Genomic DNA, 19,124 nt, shown 5'->3' on the forward strand with positions numbered 1-19,124 from the left:
GTTGGTAATAGTTCCTGAAGCTTTAATACTAAGGGTATATTGTCTAATAAGACCAGAGTCTAATGCTAATGTCTTTAAATACTTCAGCTCTGTATTTATAACATCTCCACCATGTGATATACTGTCCGTCTTGCATCTAAATTAGTGTGGTTGAGGTGGAAGCACTGTGCAAATGAAAGCAATGCTTTATCTCCAGTAACAGCATTCAGTACATTAATATTGCATCTACCTGTAACTTGGAAAATGAGTGGAAGACTGCCAGTGACAACTACTAAATAAAAATGGGTGCCTTATTTTTGCTTCAATGACTGTCCAGCATAACTTCTAATTCTTACCTGGTGTGGTTATACTAGTGCCATTATAATGCTTCATTTTCTTGTTCACTGTTGATGTAGGGATTAAATAACTTTTTAATTGTCTGAGTAATAGTGATATCTTTTCAAATAAAAATAAGAATACTGGCTAATTCTTGGCTTTCACTGAAGAAATTTTTAAAATACTGGACGAGACTGAGAGCAAACCAGGAAGCCAAGGCTGGAAACTTCTAGGCTCCATCGTATCTGATAAAGCAAGCAAGAACCCCGAACTTTTCCTTCATTAATTTGTTAGCCTTACTGGACAAACTGTAGCTCTATAAGTTGTTTGATGTGAGCAGCTAAGACTAAAGCTACACAAGTGTGTCTTTTTGCATATGAAAGGGTTTAGGCTTCTAATAATGCTATTGCCCTTCCAACCTTGCAGGAAAGAATGAAAATACAGAATGTTTACATGACCAATGAATAAATCTCAAATTGTTTATATCTGAGCTGGTAGTTGCATGTTAGATCTGCATTCCCCAGACTTTTAAGTAGAAGGTTAGGCATAGACTTAAACTGCAGATTGTGCAGGGAGAGCCTGAAAGTCTGGGTAGCTTTTCTCATCAGTTAGGTGTGCAGTTTCACTCATGGCATATGTGGGGAGGATGTATCCAGAGTGACAGACAAGTGTCACTGTTCGTGATCTAGTGGGATTCAGAGTATGGCTTTAGTGTATAACTGCCAATGCTTCTGAAATCAGCTTAATCATAGCAAATGGTAGTCACACCTGCTCCTCATGGTAGGAAGTGTTTAACAGAAAGCATGTGAGAAGGCACATACAGGTGTTCAGTTTATTTTTGTATAGTGAAGAAATCTGGGATCAGGTCACTCAAGATCCTACCCAGGTGGCTGGGTATGTTACCCCATGTCTGTCCTAAAGTAAACTGGAGTCTGTTTGGATTGCACTAGTTTCTTCAGTAAGAATTAACATTTCATACTGAACCTGGGAAACTTGTCTATGCTAATTTCAGTTCCATGTTCTGAAGGCTGATAACACTTTATTTCATAGAATTATAGACTTGTTTAGGTTGGAAAAGACCTTCAAGATCATTGACTCCAACTGTCAACCCGACACCACTATGCCCACTAAACCGTGTCCTGAAGTGCCACATCTATGCATTTTTTTAACACCTCCAGAGATGGTGACTCCACCACTTTCCTGGGCAGCCTGTTCCAATGCCTGACAACCCTTTCAGTAAAGAACCTTTTTCTAATACCCAATCTAAACCTCCCCTGGTGCTACTTGAGGGCATTTCCTCTTGTCCTATTTGCAGAGTTTTGCACTCCATGTAAGTGAAGGTTTAAGCCTGGTTGAAGCTTATTTTTACAGGACAAGTATTCTTTCATCGGGGAAATATGGGATAGAGTTGCACATTCTATATTCATCTTGTTTCTCCAGACTTCATGTATGATGAGTGGTGAGCAAGGGCATAGTAAGTTCTTGAAGGTGTGCTGAGAAAGTTTTCCTAGCCAAAACTTTTTGGCAATCTGCAGTCAGTGCAAACTGCAGTGTGTATAAGTAGGAAGAACTTTACAGACACCATGTTAGTTATTTTACTGCAGGGTTTATTTTTTTGCTAGTAAATAATTTGTTGTCCCCTAACTGTCTACCCCAGTTAAGTTATCTTAAATTTACTGACACTTGATTGAAAACCAGAACGCAAGTTAAGGATAGCAATGTGTTACATCACGGCTGTTTTAATGTGGAATTGCAACCTAGAAATTTAAGTATCTTTTGGCTTAAAAATAAAGGTTTAAACAAAATGGGAGTGAGCTTTTGAACTATGTCTGTTTTACTCCATGGTGATCTGTACTTCTCTGGAGAAGTTCATGGGTCAAAAGTCTGCTTTTTTTTTTTTTTTTTAGAAATTTTTATAGAGGAAATATGTTGACATTAGACATTTGCTACTGGAAGAACAGAAACTTAAAGCTCTTAAAGCATAATAAATGCATCTTGCTGAAATGAGATAACAGGGTTGTGGTGCCCCTGTTTTGTCTATTAAATTTTGGCTGCTACACAAAGCAATATTAAGAAACTTCAAGTCTATTTAGGCTCTTAAAACCTAAAACATTTAAGTATATATATGCTTAACTGCGCATTGCTTTAATCAAATCTTATTCCTCCCAAAAATCTGGCAAGTGATTGTTCAAACAGTAAACACATTAGTTTATTGCATAAGCTGGTACTGTAATTGGAAAAGTAAAATGACTAAGCAGTGTTCTTAGTAAAGCTGCCAAAATAAAATACAGCCCAGAAGGGCAATCTATGCTTTTCATTAAAATAAGCTTTAACAACCATGAAATTTTTCACCCCAAGGGCTTCCTCACTCTGACAAGTGACTAAAATGTAAAAAGTCAAATACCTTCATGTGCTGACCAGCAACTTGCACCAACTTTAAGATCTTTGTTAGTCAAATACTAAATGTACTTTCTTTTTAACAAGCACCAAATAGTTTCCTCCTTCAGCTTCTTGTGTTATCACTGAAGGTGCATAACTACACATGCAGCACATGTAAATGTCTATGCCTTTGTGGAACCTGGTAGCTAGGCAATTGTGTGTGTGTGTGCTCACAGCTGAAGATGCAAGAACTGCAAGGAGCAACCTCAGCTTGTAACCATGAGAAAGTTATCAATGAGTTTGGCAAGGAGGGAGTCAACCTGCTTTTTGTCTTTCTCATGATGTATAGTGACACTTCTGTTAAAGATAGCATGTAGAGAATATGCTATAATCCTGGTTACAACTTGGGTCTTCTGGCTCTTGTCCTTTCTATTATTTCCTCCCCCAGCTTTTTCTAGTTGGCTCAATCTGTTTACGTACAGCATGCTTTGCTCACTGAAGTGTTCTGATTGAATGTTGTTGTGTTTGAGGAATCATTACTTGTGTGAGGTGATCCTCACCTCTAGTGTAACACTAGGACAAAAGTAAGAATATCTGCTTTCAACAGGAAACTGACCTTGGTTCTGCTTCTCCACTATAATCCACAGGTCTTCCTGAAAAATATGTAAACCCTTCTCTAGTAACCTACCAGCAGAAGCAGTGTTTGAATAAATACTTGCCAGGGTTTTTGTTTTTATTTCAGACTGTCCTTTGCAGTCCTTGCATATCTCTGTTCAGTAAGCCTGCTCTCAGTGCGTGAGCTGGTGGTACTTCTGGACCAACACTAGAAAGCTCCTGAAACCCTACTTAGAAATACTATTTTTGGAGTCAGCTACTCTTCATAGCAAAAGTTGCGGAAGCTGTTATAATGTTCTCTAAGTCCATCTGAGTGTCCTACCCACTTCTGTGGTGTTTTCATCTAAGGTTGCCAGAGCCTTAATATAGGGATGCATGGCACTTACTCCTGCTTATTAATAGGACCTCTGAAATCCTACATAACTGCTAATTTATTAAAACCTTCTTGTGTTTCAGAGTAGGATTTTTTCTGGAAGACTTCTTAAGTGACCAAATTCAGGCAATTCTAGTTGTCTTGAATTGATTCTAAAAGTATCTAACTGAAACCAGTGAAGGCCTATAACAAGCCATCCAAAGTGCCTAAGTGCTTTCAACAGGCTTTTTAGAAATTCTAGGCAAAATTAATGTCACCACAGTCTGACCTGGATAACTCTGACAGTTGCTCTAAGCCTCATTCACTTAATATTTTTTGTTTGCCTGCTCTTAACAGCCATATACTTTAAGCAGGTGTAACACTTCAAATACTTAGGATTAATATGTACTTCACTATATCAAGGTAACAACTTTTTGTCTGCTCTTCAGGGACTTGGCTAAGGACATGGTAAAGTTGTTCCTTAACCTGAATGACAAGTCTGTTAATTCCAACAAACTGTTGCCTATAAACACCTTGCAAACAGTGAGGGAACCAGCCCAAGCAGTGAAATAATTAAGGGGCAACTGTGCTATCCCTTATCAACTCCATGTGTGATAAATGGATTTAGCTAGTTCTGATGTTAGAGAAAGGAATCCTGTAAGTGTTAACTATCTTCATGGGAACTGGGTTGGAAGCCAAGCCACTATCTTGTAGCAGAATAAACTGATAAGAGAAAGTATTCAGTTAAAAGTAGAGCAGTTCTTTAAAGAAATAATCTGAAGACCTAAAGGTCTTTTGGAAAGATGATATTAGGTAATATTATGCAGTATTCATTCAAGTACTTGACTTTGGTTTTGCAACTTCAACTCAGCCCTTTGTAGGAATTATGACTGTCCTCCTGTTTCCCCCCCCAGATGTAAGCCTGTGATTTCCTCTGCACCACAGAAATAAAGCATCCGTTTCTGAAATTTATCTAGTCAAAAACACCTAGCAGCATCAACCAGGTGTATGTGTGTTCACATCATACTTTATCTGACCTCTGTATGTGATTAGTGATGCTCCTTGCTTGGATTGCTGATGTGGGCAGTTGTCATCTCCTGGAAGATGAACATCAAATCAGTTTTGAAAATGGAGAAATTGGTATATTATAGCAAGTAGAAGCCACCAAGAGTTGATCAGGAGTGACAGATCAGGGAGCTGGAAATGTAACATCTAGAATACTATAAGGTCAGGCTCAACTTTCCAGAGGAGCAGTGAGAAGACTGCATCTGTTACTTTTAGGATCAGAGAACTGAAAGCAATGAAAGTTCAAAGCAAAGAGCTGAATGCCTTAGCTTGTGCTATGCTTGTTCTCAACAGCTTCTGCTGAACCACAAAGATTATTAAACCAGTGCAAAGAGTAGAGGGTAAAAATCTTGTACCAGTATTTCTTCTACCATACAAGGAGAATGGCAGAGGTGAAGCCAGACTGAACACGAGTGGAGAAAGATGAGGAAAAGTCAGTGGTGTAATCACAAACTTTAAGAAGCATAAATGTGTGTGGATGACAGAAGATGGAGAGCTATTTAACTATCTTCATGAAGGCCATGCTATTGCTAAGTGTTATTACTCAAGAATGGTCTAATAGTTTAGAGAAGGCTCCTGTCAAACTGTTGAGATGTGTAAGCAGATAGCTTCAGTGCATTAAAGGCAGCATTCATTGATCAGCTCTCACTTTGGTCAGTTCTTCCTCTGATATGTTCTGTGAATAGCCATACAGCCCCTGAGATAAAAGGTCCCTTAAAGTTAGGTGGATATTAGACTAATCTCAGACTTCTCTGAGCAAGATGCTGCTGTTCCTGTTTATCCTTCAAATCACTGCTCAACAAATTTCACTTGCTACTCTCCAAGCTGTAGTTGGTATGCATTTTAAAAAATGTAAAGGAGATACTCAAGTCTTCATCTATATTCACTTCACCAGTTCTGGGGTCCTGAATTTAAGTTGTAGCTGTTATTTACATTGAAAGTATACTCATATAGACTATGGAGTCCCTTTCATTTTACTTCCTTGAAGATGGCTTACGCTAACTGCATTTGTATTTTGGTGTCTCTTTAAACAATAAAGGCACAAAACCAAACCTATTTTGTCAGGTGTTCAGATTGCTACTTCTTTCCCTATCTCCTAGCTGAATTTCCCACTTGGCTTGAGACTTCAGGATCTATCCAGGGTAATAGAATGAGAAAAATTATTGCTTGTTCTCTAACTCTAGTGAATGGATTTCTGAGTAGAGGATCTGATGCCTTTCTGAGGATATTAGATGTCTAGTAGGATAACCTGCTAACTCAGTTGTAGTTCAGGATCATGCTATTCTGTATGTTGACATTCTGGCATTTCCCTCATTGTCCTGCTCTTCTCATAGGCTGCTTTCAGTGCCTGCAAGTATTTAAGCAGCTCTACCTACCTACAGAAATACCTGTGATATTATCTGACCACAAATTCATTCTGCCTCTGAGAATGATCTCGAAAGGTACTCTAGCTGGTATGTAATTAGCTGTGCAAAAACAACCAACCGCTAGATTAGCTTTGTTTTCTAAACAATCAATCATGCTTGTATAGGCTGAACTTCTCACTGCTATGTTCTTTATGCCAGCAATGTTGTATCTAGAAAATGACTCAAGTGCAATCACTTTGAATCTTACAACTAAATGTTAGCTATGATTTGTTGACTTTAAGTACCCTTTTTATGCAAAGAAACTCTCCTATTAGAAGAAGCCTGCCTAGTCCAGTAGAAACTATTGCAACACTATTTTGTCCTTATGGACATCCAAGAAAAGCTGCTTTAGCGTATGTAAGATTGATTCACAGAGGATGTTTTAGGTAATCTAAGACTGCATATCTGACAGTAACCTCCAACAGAAAATGCTTGTGAGAGACTAGATGCTTTTCAAACAGCATTTGCTGGTGGCTTTGATTATTTTTTTTTGGGGGGGGGGGGGGTAGTTTGTAAGGCCAACCAACATTCAAGCTAGTTAAATGTAGGTTAGCATCTCTACTGCCTGCATGGCCTGCTTGTGGTAGCACCAGCTGGCTTGTAACAAATAGTTATAGTGCAGCTGACAAAACCATTATGCTGATTCCTCTTAACCACTCTGCCCCTGGAAAATGTCTCTGTGGGAATTTAAAGGGGCACAAGATCTATGCTGTAGATCATATGATAATGCTTACAGTTGCATGGATGAGATCTGCCCCATCTCACAGTGCAGCTTTGGCCCTAAAGGATTCCTTAGGTCATATGTAAAACTTCCCTTGAAGGATGGTAGCTGTATATTTTTGCAGCAAACATACAGGAAAAGTTGATGAACTGTCAGAGCATGATCAAATTGTCTGAATGCAACAGGACTAAGCCTAGACTGTGAGATATGTTTACTTTCATTTTCACCTGCTGAAGGTGACTGTCAGCTGTAAGAACTGCTGTAGTGATTGCACTGATATGACAGCAGACTATAAAAGCACTTCAGCTTTGGTACAGAACTGCTGCAAGTCTCATCCTGTTGTGGTCCAGATGTATGCTGTTAAAGTGGCATGGGCGCTGGAACCTGTGCATCCTGTAAGAGGAGAGTGGCTGACAGTCACTCCCAAGTTAGGTAAAAATGCCGAATTCTGACAAGCCTTTGCCAAATGTTTCATAGATCTACAAAGTCACAAATGGAAGAGGTCTATGTCCTCTAAATATTTCCCTGCTAGCAGGTCTTTATGTATCGAGTCTAACTGCCAAGCACTTGTAGCCTCTTATTATTTTACTGTGTGTGTCAGTAAATATCTTATCCTGCCAGTTCTAACAGGGTTACAGCTTGGCAAAACACATTACTAAAATAGCATTTGTTCATATTCCAAAATCAAGCTGCTCTTAAATGTGGCCACCAGCTTTCTACAGAGCTGTTTATAAACCAGCTGTCTAAATCGTATTACTTGTGCTAAAATTTTCTAAAATGGATGGTTTGTAAATACACAATATTGGCCAAAGTGTTGTCTGTTCATTACCTGTATTTCTTTCTCCTAGAAGGTGTAACTCTTAAATGCTACATTTCACATACTTCTTAAAGTACTGTTTGCACAAGTTCCTAAATGCTGTAGATACAGTCTGAAATCAGTGTGGTGATGCAACCCTTCTAAGCAGTGATTTATCCTTATTATTGGCCAAACAGTATTTATCTGTTAATTAATTGTTATCAAATTATCAATAAGATTTATTGATTTTATTAATTATTGGTGTTAAGAAGGGATTCTTAATTTTCATTCTTTATCTTACACCTTACTTAAAATATATGGGCTATGCATCACTGCTAGGTCAGTTCAAATGTTTATTTAAATAATTGAGAAAGTAAATAGCTATACTTCATGGCAATGAACGTAAACATGTCTGTTGTGCTGCTATTTGGGACAGTCTGAAAAACTGAAGCAGGGATCTGCTCAAGTGCTCTAGCTATACTTTTTATGGAGTGTGCTTTTTCAACACTTGTTTGTAATCACTTGTACTTCAAAAGGGAGGCTCTGAAGATGTTTACCAAGGGTTCTGCACCATAAAACTGCTGCTCTAACTTATAGGTGTTTCCTCTATTAGCACTACCTAATGCATCACAGGCTTGGGGTCATATGGCTGAGAAGCAGCTATTTTACCACACCCTTTGCAGTGCATTAGGAGACAGCAGGCTTCCTTGGATGCCAGGGAGGAACTAAGAAATAAAAAATTATCTCTAAACACCTTTATTCCTTTCTTTCAATACTGTAGTGGTCAGCTCCATTTAACACGTCATCAGGGGGTGTTAGAATATTTTGCTTGGCCCAGATGGAGGGAAGCTATGCCAAGCTGGGGTGGGGAAGAGGTGGAAGGGAAAAGATCTGTCTCCTTTACGCTAACAAGACACAGTTTCCAGCAATCGTGCTGAATCAGTGGGCTCAAACTGCAGGTTAGGCTGTGAATGGCTGCTTATTACCAAGCTATCACAGTGATGATGTACCAGTTTGATCTGTGAGTCCACTCAAAGAAGGCAAAATGAGAATATTTAGTGCAAGATGATATAACCAGTTATATATAGTTGTTTACAAACCCTCCGGAGAATCTGAAATGTGAGAAATGCTCTTCTGCGTTGTTTTGGTTTTCCTCTGAGGGAGTAATTTTTTCCTCAGAGTTAGTAAAATCCGGCCAAAACCTAACTTGTCCATCTTTGTTGGAGGGTGAACAAAATTCTATGGATGCTTTCAAAAGCTTACTTTAACAGAGTTTTCTGAGATTGAATGATGGTAATGTGTTTAGGGACTGGTAATTGGAGATAATTCTAATGAATTACACTTTGCAGATGTTAATGATATGCTAGAGGAAGTCAGCTTAAGAAGATCTATGCTGTGCTCTTTTTTGTCTTGATCTATTGAATAGCTTCTGTAATTGTCTAATACAAATTCTGGCAGTATTTGGGTTTCTTAAGGATTTACAGCCTGAAGAAACCAGCCTGCAAATTTTCAGAGTAGTGAATATAATTAGTTCAAATGCCAGTATGTGAAAATAAAGTATTGCGCTCTTCATCCTAGGTACAGTAACATCTGCAAGGACTATCTAACTCTGCATATACAGACTAAGTAATAGGTCCTGGCTTGACTATTTTTTTTATGGATGAATATTCATGCAAAACACTAGTCTCAACTTACTATAGAAGGTATTGCTTATTCTGGAGAGTAATTTGCTAATGGTTGTGCTAGTATACTTCACTTCCCACAGTGTGCAATCAGAAGGACAGCCTTGGTGAAAGAACTTGCAAAAAAAAAATGCTAGTGGCAACGATGTACTGATAGTTAGGATTATTCTTGCACCACCAGCCCCACTGGGTTAGACATAGGCCTTCCCTCTGCAGGAAAGTAAGATTGTTCCAGTTAATCCACATGGTAATGTATTAAGATGTTCCGTGATGATAGCCTTAATTTTGTTTTCCCCTGTTGTCCTACCTCATTAAGACAGAGGGAATGAATCAGTTTAATTCCGATGGGATATCTCTCATGTTCAACATGGTTTAAAAACATGAGGATCTTTTAGTAGGCTGGGCCATACTTAGCTCATTTCAGACTGAAGTTTGACTGTGACAATCTGACCAAATCAGTGGATTTTCTTAGTAAAAGTTATTTGCAGCAGTGTCAGACCAAAACGGCGTATTTACACAGTGGCCTGAAGGATCTCCATCCCCACAAGTTTGAGTTCTTTGTGCTTATGTGGTGACTAGGTTGTTATTTTTTGTTTTTGAAAGTACTTAGCTGTTAGTGCTTGCTATCTTGCTCTTAACCTTTGTCTAGTTTTGGGGTTAGAACCTGCTACTTGGGGATCCAGCTGTCAGGAATAAGGCATGCCTGTGTCTTTGGTGTAGTGTGAAACTGCTTCTTAGTGCCTGTTTTACCAGCATCACTGATCCTAGCTGTTATGTTTTCTGCTAGCTGGGAAGGCTTCTCTATTGCTATTTATGCCCATATCACCTTAGCTGTTTCCTTGTTTAATGTACCTGTATTAATAAACATGAGGATAATGGGAGCATATATGAAGCTTTTTTACCTAGCAGTAAAACAAAAAATAAATTTAATCAGATAATGCTACCTCCCCAGTTTAAGAAAATTAAGCATTTCCTACTAAAAACAGCAGCAGCAGTGATTTAACAATGTAATCTGATCTAATATTAGTAACAGCCTGTGCCTTTAGGGAGCAGTATAATATCCAATCCACTGAATAAAGTCTGTCTTGCATTAAATTCTGGATCCCTTTTAAAAAGATGGCTTCCCAGAATTGTTTCAGTAATTTCATAAAGTCCCATGGTTTCCTACATCTTTTTCCCAGTAATATGATGAGGCTGGGGAAATGACATTGGCCCCCAAAATATAAAGGTGGAAATCGGGCTGTCTTACAAAGATGTTCTCCCTGATGCCATGAGGACCTTCATCTCTCCACCTTATGTCTTAAGCTTTTCATTCCTCCCTGTGTGTCTGGGCAAGAAAAAGCCCATCAGGGGAGTTTGTCATGCGCAGACTGCCACCTGTGACTGCATCACCACATCTTCCAGCATGAGCCAAAATCTTAGTCTTGCTCACTTTCCAAGTAAACTGGAAGGGGGTGGAAAGAGGGTCCCAAGAAAGCAAGGGGGCTTCTAGTCAAGGCCATGCTTTATGGAAAGAAGTAGGCAGGAAAACCTATGGAAGATTTAATACTGGCAGGGCTGGAGTTGGAAGCCTGTTTATGTCAGGTTTTAATAATTTCTGGAATGTTGTATACATACTGAGGAAAGGGTACAACAAGTGTTCATGAACCCTTTCAAAATGAAGCGGCACACACCCTTGCTCTTGTATTTTGGGGAGGATTGTTGTTTGGATATTGTTATGGCTTTGTTGGGGGAGTTGAGAATGTCAGACATTCAGCCTTAATGGTAGGAGAGCTGCCAGAACCATTTGCTTCTCTTAGATGAGTATATTTTTCAAAAGTTATACCCCAGCTTGTACAACCTCTGCCTTGCTGTTGTTTAACTGGATTATAGTGTGTGAAGAGTTGTGAGGGCAGGCAAAAGTTTGCATTGCAAGAAGTGGAAAAAATGCTGCTTCTCCATGTGAGGTGGATTGCTCCATATCATCTTCATTTGCAATGTGCTGCAGAATTACTTCCCCCGTTCCCAGACCTTGCTTCAGTGGCCGAAGTTGTGTGGTAGCCTCAAAAGTAGGTCATGATGCAAAAGCACCGTGCTGGTTCCAGTGGCTGCTTTTTTTTTTTTTTTTTTTCCAATCTCAGATTTCAAGATGTTGTTAAAAGTCTCATCTAAGCTTTCATTTGGTATCAGTCTTAGGGTTGCTTAGGCATGGTATCCTTGTAGAACAAGCTGTTGTGTTTCAATGCCTTTGATCACCTGAATGATGAATTAAATGTTAGGACATGTCAAATGTGGTTCTTTATTGCACCCAGTTAGCCTTAACCTTTTTCCTTTGGCAGGCTTTTAGTGATTCAAAACAGGTTAGTCCAGTTTAATGTAAGACTATTTTAAAATTAGAGGTTGACTTTCCTCTCAGGATCTGGAGTAACGTTGCTCACATACAGATGGGACTGTTCAGTAGTATGTGGTATAATTGCCTTTTTTAACTATTCCTCAACAAGTATAGTCTTCCCCTTCTCATAGGGTTAATGTAGTTCTGGTTTTAGAAAGCAGTAGCTAAAAATCTCTCTTATGTTTGCATTTAACTATGTGAGAAGTCTTAATGGGAATTTAAACAACTACCTGCTTGTAATTGCTGCCTTTTTGAACCAAAGGCATGACTCACTTATATGATGGTGCTTCTAGAAAGTCACAGGATTTTTTGAGTCTAAATTTTTATGAAGGAACTTAATCAGACCATGGAAGGATGCAGCGCCTTTGCTGAACTTCAAGTAGATTAGTTGAGCACATTTATGCAGCTGGGCCAAAAACTCCAGGTATGTTTTCTAGATGCTTTTCTTCCTACTGCAGTGGCTGAACACTTGAGTCTTGACATGGGCCAAAGAAACTTCCCCTGTGGCCAGTTCTGTTACTATAAACAGCTGCTTTAATAATTAGCAACAGAGCCGCAAAACAACCGGGGAGAAAATAGCTGCCTGTTGGCTAAGCAAGTGGTATTCTGCCTTGTATCTGGCAAGTACTAGGAGGCAGAATACATGATAGCGCTCACAGCATGACTGAAGATCCTTCTTCTGCCTTCTGAAAAGGAGGCATCTTGAGCTGGGCAGGTGAGTCTGCTTTTTGACCTTGTAGCTGCAGGGATCCACTGACAACTTTTCTCTGTGAGCTGCAATTTTACACTTGCTTTGGGTATTGCTACCCAAAGTAATACTTGTAGCTGCCCCTATTCCTCCCTTCCCCCTTTATGTTGGTATGGATCCATGCAGCCATGCAATCAGATAAAACCAACCTGACTTTATAAAAGATTTTTCTAGCTTCTTGGACGTGTTTTTGTCAGAGTAGTTTTCCAACTTAGATCGGTTACGCTGTCTGGTTCACTACCATATGATGATGTGTGGCTGTGCAGGAAGGGGTGGGAGTAAGGAACCTGGGGCAAAGAAAAGGAAGAACAGACTGCTGCTTTTAGAGGAAGTACTTGTTTATGCCAGCTTAAAGTGATTGAGAAACCTATAGTGTAAGCAGTATAATAATCTGGTACTGTATTTTATGTGGTATTCCTGTACAAGCAGCTGAGTGTAAAACAAAACTACCCTTGCTAGCAAAACAGGCCGTCCTAGCACAAGTATAGTTTGCTGCTACAACTTGAAGCTGCAATCAGGTTTGTACTGCAAGGAGTGTCTATCTGGTTTCAGCTGCTACTACCTCTGTAGTGGAAGCTATTATCCCTATTGCAGATCTGTAGAACAACGTTAATTGTGGGGGAGTCATCTGTACAAAATCGGTTGGATTGGCATCTTAGGGAATAATTTTTAATGTCTTTTGAGAACCAAGAAAGTTTTTGTAAGATGGTGTAGCCATGCTTGGAGAGGGATTAAGGTCAGCCTTGCCTTTAAGAGCTGCTCTTTCACAGCAACATGCTATTCGTCTATTGGTGTGGTGGAGCACCAGAGGATTTGAACTCAAAATGTTAGTAATTATCCTTGGACAAATGCCATTTTACTCTTGAAGATGCACAAGTCCCAAATGATGTATTGTTTTGCAAGCCAGTCAGATGCTGAAGCAGAACCCAGTATCCTTTTTACATTTAATCATGGAAGGAATAATAAGTCTGCAACACACGAATAGAAGTGTTCAGCCAAACATTTATTTAGTCTGAGGAAAAGCCAGATAAACTCAGAATGCCTTTCTTTCCAATGCTAATATTAAAAGTATACTTAAATCAGTCTAGATAACTTTTCAAGAGATGGCCAGATTACTTGATAACCTTAGCATAAACCAACTTGGCAGAAAAGTTAAATATTTGACAAATAAATGGAATGACTGGGCAATTATAGGCTTGCCAGCCTAATGTGATTCACAGGTGAAATAGTATGGTTACTAATGTGTATGTCTGTGGGATGTACTCACTGAAGACTTGAAGGAGGGTAAGGTGTAAGGCTCTGGGAGGAAAAAAAAATCTTGTCCTATTCAACTGGCAGCTTCTGGATTCTTACACTTCTTTTTTCCAGTCAAACATTTAAATATTCTATGAAGTAGAAGTATACCTACCTTGGGTTTTTGTTTATGGCTTTCTCCATGTGTTGTGCAGAATGTCACATTAGTGTCTGTTAGTGATCCAATGACAACTGTGACAAGAATCATTAAAACCTAGTTAAATTCTGTAAGAATTGGTTCTTAGCTGTTTTCCCTTATGAAATTAGTGGTAAACAATGAAAAGACATTTGTATGCAATGATGGCTCAAGGTGTATCTTCTTCCTTTCAGTGTCAAGAAGGTAGAAATCTCTTAAACTGTAGAATTGTTTGAGCCAGACTATTTCCTACACCACTAGAAAACAATTCCTGTGAAGCAAAACTGAATGCAGCTCTTCACCATGATTTGAGGAGACATTGATCAGTCTGTATACTGGCATGTAAAAGAAAGCAATGATAATGTGAGAGGCAGATCTTGAAGATAAGAGATGGCTAGATAAGTGATTGGAAGTTAACGCAATAAACTTTGAAGACCAGGATGAGAGAAGGGGGTAGTTTGCCTCTGCTCAATCCTGCCCTTGTTCCCTTAGATATTCAATAGTGTTTGGACAGAACTGTGTCCATCCTTTTCAGTTTGCTCATTCCAGGTTTTCTTAGGCTGTGCTTATTTTTCCCTTCAGGACTTAGGATTTTGTAACTAGTGCACACCTCCTGTGTTGAAATTAATTGTTCCTTACACCAGTAAATGCCTTAAGGATTGCCTAATGGCTTCAGAGGAAGAAAGCCCTCCTAAAGATTTTAAATTTTCTCATGGTATCCAGTTGGGGCCATTTAACTGTTATCTACTTGCCAAGTTTTATACTGCTTAATAAAGTACATGTGTGATTACCTGTAACTTGCTGCATACTCCATAGCTTAAAGTCATATGCTTTGGCACTGGTTCAGAAAATCTAGTTGCTTGTTGAACACTACATTCCTATTCCTTGTTAGCAAGAGATATCTGGAAACATGCATTAAAAATAGTTCAGTCTTAACAGATTTGGCCAGGATCACTGTTAACCCCATTTATTTTGGTATTGATGGGTGTACTACCAATTTTCTGACCTCCAGATGATGGTACCACAAATGCAAAAAACACTGCTTGTGAACATCTAAGTCCTAAACTTACAAAACACACCGAAAAGTGTGATAGAAGTCATTTGCAAGAGGCACTGTGTTGCATAATTATCTAGTGTGAGCTTTTTGTGCATCTCTAGCATCTTGGTGCTCGCTAGGGAAAAGAAAACCACTGAATTTTGTGGGCCACAAATATGACCTATATAGCTCTTCCTCTTTGGAAAGCCTAAAGAAAGGCAGTAATTTTCCTCTGGTTCTTCAATGGTTCACGTGCTTTGTCTGTGAATGCTACCCATTTGAGGCACAGGATTATTGTGATATAGCCTTGCCCAGCCTGTAACATATTTTGTGCTTCATATAGTCATGTTATGACTTATGCCTAGATGGTAGATAGATAGTAAAAGTATAATGGATAAGATTACAAGCAATTTGAGCAGCTTTTATAAAATTTTGCTTACAGATTAGTTTTCAGAATGTATTACTTGCCTGTTTTGTTAAAATATTAACTACTGCTTTATAGGTTTTGTCACTGTTGCAATGTGGCCAAAGGTAAAAGTAAAATGTGCAATTAGGTTGAAGAGTGAGTGTAATCAGTCCCCTCCTCCCATAAACACTTTGCAAGATAGGAATGTTTCTGTGTCTAAACTTCTCTTCATACCCAACCTCTGTACAATGCCCAACATGAACCTCTTTCCACGGCTGAAATTCTTCATTCTACTTCCTTACTCTTTGTTAGTCATGAAAATGCCTTTTAAAACTTTATGGAAAGTACAGTGAGAGCGCATGGCAGAATGGGGGGCATGGTCTCAGCTTCCTGAGAAATGCTGTCTCGTGCCAGTTTACATTTTCAAATTACTTTGTCTAGCTGCTACATGGCTGCGTGATCAGAAAGGTGCAGGTGTGTCCTGGTTTTGGCTGGGATAGAGTTAATTTTCTTTCTAGTAGCTGGTATAGTGTTATGTTTTTGATTTAGTAGGAGAAGTATGTTGATAACACACTGATGTTTTCAGTTGTTGCTAAGTAGTGTTTATACCAAGAGTTCAGCTTCTCATGCCCAGCCAGCAAGAAGGCTGGAGGGGCACAAGAAGTTGGGGGGGGACACAGCCAGGACAGCTGACCCAAACTGGCCAAAGGGGTATTCCACACCATGTGATGTCATGTCTAATATATAAAATGGGGGGAGTTGGCCTGGGAAGGGATTGCTGCTTAGGAGCTAACGGCATCAGTTGGTGAGTGGTAATTGCATTGTGCATCACTTGTTTTGTATATTCCAATTCTTTTATTATTGTTGTTGTTTTATTGTTATTATTATCATTAATATTTTCTTCCTTTCTGCCCTATTAAACTGTTCTTATCTCAACCCATGAGTTTTACTTTTTTGCCCCAATTCCTTCCCCCATCCCACTGGGTGAGGGGGAAGTGAGTGAGTAGCTGCATGGTGCTTAGTTGCTGGCTGGGGTTAAACAACAACAAGATGAAAGGGAGGCTGTCTTTCTGAAATCTTTTGCCACCATGCCTCTTAATGTCTGTTTGAGGAAGGGATGCCAGCTCTCTTAGTACCTAGTCTGCTTGAATGACAGATAAAATGTCAGCCTAATGCATCACTTCTTAAAAAATTATAGTTATAAAGCTGCCCTATTTCTTAGGTGGACTCCATGTAATAAAGTCTTTGAACTGCACGAGTAAAGGGACTGTATTGGAAATTACCATGGATATTCAATACTACAATTAAAAAAACATATTGTCAATTTTAAGGTTTGGTTTTACTAGCCAACGAACATGGGGAAAAAAAAAATTGTGTAAGATGCAGACATGGGAACATGCCCTCTTTGGTATTTTAATCCAGCTCATCTTTAGATGCCATTTACTTTGGAGTTCTTTGCTGCATAAAAGCTTCTGTAATGTTTACTTCTAGCAGGTAAATGAATTTGTCTCCCTTTTCGGTAAGGAAGAATGCCACTATTCAAACTTGCCAAATTCAAAATGAACTTGGAAAAAGCAGCAGCAGAATCTGGATTGGTCTAAAATGAGTATGAACACAACCTAGCAGGACTTACAAAAGAACTGGAAGACCTTTCTGAGAGGCTCTTGTTAATCTCTGGCTCTTGTATTAGACATGCACTTGGAGTCAGATGAAAGTGCTGTAGGAAGACTAGTGTTACGCTTACCGCAAAATTGGCATAATGGAACAGTAATTCTCTGTTCCTTTAGATAAAACCTGTCCATTGTGTGTCTTGCTATTGCACTTGAATACTGTAACTGCTTTTTCTGGCATGTTTAAAATATACTGATCTTCTTATCTGCGTCAATTACAGCTTCAAAGTCTACCTCTATCTATCATCCATTATTCCTGTCTCTTAAATTATCTGATCACTCCCCATCATCTTCCACTTTAAGAATAACTTTTTCAGTCATCCCTTAAGGGTCTTGCTGAATTGGGCTAAATCTCAGATAGCCTCTTTATCCTTTCCAGTAACAAATGCTCCCAGCCTGGTGTCATCCTGCTTGCGTATGCTGGCTGCCCCAATGCATCATAAAACATTCTGGTGTGATGAACTGCCTTCCTCTCCCTGCCTCATTCTGCTACTCTGTAACTGCGTATTAAACGAGGTGTTTAGGGAAATTGAGTTAAATACTTCACAGGCAGTGACAGGAGGGGAAATTACGCATAAGAAAATGCTAGAGACTTTAAAGCCATCTTGTACAGGAGTGTTATCTATGACCTTTAGTCTGTAATACAACACACGTTCTGAGTGATTTCTGAATAATAAGAGCTGATATGTAAACTTTTAAATTCTACTGAATGTAATTTTGCCTGAGTCTGCCAGCAATTAAACATTTTATGACTAGTCTGTAATTAAAATAATTGCTGCTACTCTGGAACCTGTATTTTGTAGGTTTTACTCACCCAGAACTTGTGTTATGAAAAGCGGATGTGTGTTTTTTAATACATACAGTACTTAACTTCATATTTGATAAACTAATAGCCCTTGAAGGATTGAGTTGAAACCTCAGACACTAAAGCAAGGTAAGAGAATCACATCCTTTCGCCTCCTGATGTGAGTTCAGTACTGCACTAACTACTGGAATGAGGTAAATGAACTCTGCTGCATGCAGGAGCTTAGCAAATCCAAACCCTGTCTGGTGGAAAGAAAAACCTCTATAAAAGCAACGTGCTTATGAAGAACTTGAATAAGTACCTGTGTGTGTGCCGTAATTCAATAACCCCAGGCAGTGCATCTCAATTCTTCCTGTTACTCTGAGAGGGTGGAGTAGTGCTTTCTCAAGTCCTTTCTGTTCTGAGCTATTTAATGCTTATAGATTAAAACTTTGAACTTAAACCTCAGTTTATAGCACTTGAGTTCAGGAAGTTATTTTAACTTCTGTCATGATTTAAAGGTTTGACTAGCTCAAAAGCAAATTATAGTATTAAGTTGTTATTGAGGTGATCAAATCAGAGAACTCCAGTAATCTTGGGGAGCCTGGGAGGAGAAAAAGCCCAGACCCAAAAAGAAGCTTTTGAATGGAAGAACAAAATACATGCAATAAACTCACTGGGCGTACAGCTCAAAGGAAGGTGTCAGCTGGAGGGAGTTCTCAAGGTGATGTTCCTGTGCTGCACTTCCAGAGCAGCGTTTGGGCTCATGCTGAAACAAAGTTGCTATTGTGATGTGCTTTAAACCCCAAATATGTCATCTTTTTCTTAAGGCTCATTTTTAGGTTCACCGCTTAATGATCTGGTTTATGCTCTAGCCCACAAAGAGTTTTTGTTGCCACAACTGAAGGGGCAGGGAACTGCAGCGTGGGGACTTCTTAGGCCAGCTTTGCTGCCAAAGCCAACATGTCGTGGAACCGTACCCCTGAGGGGTTTTGTCCTGGGAGACGAGTTCAGTCACACTTCTAGTACAAACATTATGTAATCTGACTTTTTATAAAACGCTTTCTTTTTTTCTCCTAAGTGCTTAAACACATTTTGATTGACGTGGTACAGTATGTATGTCTGCTTAGACTTTCTGTGGCACAAAGGAGGGGGAAATACAGGAGAAGCTTGTCTTACCTGGTTGGAATATATTTTAGTAATTTTAAAGTATGTTGGAAGATACTGTACCGTTCTATTTTCGTGGACTTCAGAAGCGTCATAGGATGTGGGAGTAAGATGCTCTGGTCTTGTGTGCAGAAAGTGAAGATGGATGCATATGCTGTATATATCTTCATTAGAAGTTTAAA

The 19,124-nt window shown here is 39.2% G+C and overlaps 1 protein-coding gene across 5 annotated transcripts in view; it reads left to right on the plus strand.

Annotated features, from left to right (window-relative positions):
* SLC45A4 (solute carrier family 45 member 4) overlaps nt 1–19,124 on the plus strand; it is a 91,972-nt gene that overhangs the window by 32,667 nt on the left and 40,181 nt on the right. The gene's annotated exons all lie outside the window — the stretch shown is intronic.

The sequence above is a fragment of the Aquila chrysaetos genome, chromosome 4 (genome assembly GCF_900496995.4).
Source record: "Aquila chrysaetos chrysaetos chromosome 4, bAquChr1.4, whole genome shotgun sequence".
Classification (NCBI taxonomy): domain Eukaryota; kingdom Metazoa; phylum Chordata; class Aves; order Accipitriformes; family Accipitridae; genus Aquila; species Aquila chrysaetos.